At 32.7% G+C, this 617-nt stretch overlaps 1 non-coding gene across 1 annotated transcript; it reads right to left on the bottom strand.

Annotated features, from left to right (window-relative positions):
• Positions 1-544: 544 nt before the first annotated feature.
• Positions 545-617, bottom strand: Trnar-acg (transfer RNA arginine (anticodon ACG)). Its single transcript has one exon. It is a non-coding gene; the product is annotated as a tRNA-Arg (tRNA).

Consider the following 617-nt stretch of genomic DNA (forward strand, 5'->3'; position numbering starts at 1 on the left):
GAATATAAAAACTGACTTACCCGATCCAGGATCATGGTCAAAAGACGCAGGTCGGGTTCATCTCTAGAGAGAGGAGGATATAACCGGGACTAACTCCAGAAGGAAGAAGAATACCACATAATTAGGGTTCAAAAAACGGGAATTACTTGGAATTACCGAGGACCACAAATTATGTATTTTTTTACACTAGTGCCTTTTTAACTCAAAAAATATCTTTTAATATTTTGACACTTCACAGTTTTTAAAGATAACTCTTGTACTCGTGTCACATAAAATTGAAGATAATATTTTTTGGTTTAAATTTTATCAGTCTTATTTTTTGCAGGTTGTTTTTGTTTTTTTTACATGTTTGGTGGTAGTAAAAATCGTTATCAAGCCTGCGATAAGATGCCTAAGTCGGTTTGATAAAAAATAAATATTTCCATGATCTTTTTACTGTGGTGTTTAATAAATATGTATTTATATATTGAAATATAAAAGCAAATAAAACAATAAGAACAAAAAAAAAGAAAATGAAAAAAAAAAAAAACAAAAAGTTATCACGCGACCCTGCCAGGATTCGAACCTGGAATCTTCTGATCCGTAGTCAGACGCGTTATCCGTTGCGCCACAGGGCC

This window comes from Amyelois transitella, chromosome 11 (genome assembly GCF_032362555.1).
Source record: "Amyelois transitella isolate CPQ chromosome 11, ilAmyTran1.1, whole genome shotgun sequence".
In the NCBI taxonomy this organism is placed as follows: domain Eukaryota; kingdom Metazoa; phylum Arthropoda; class Insecta; order Lepidoptera; family Pyralidae; genus Amyelois; species Amyelois transitella.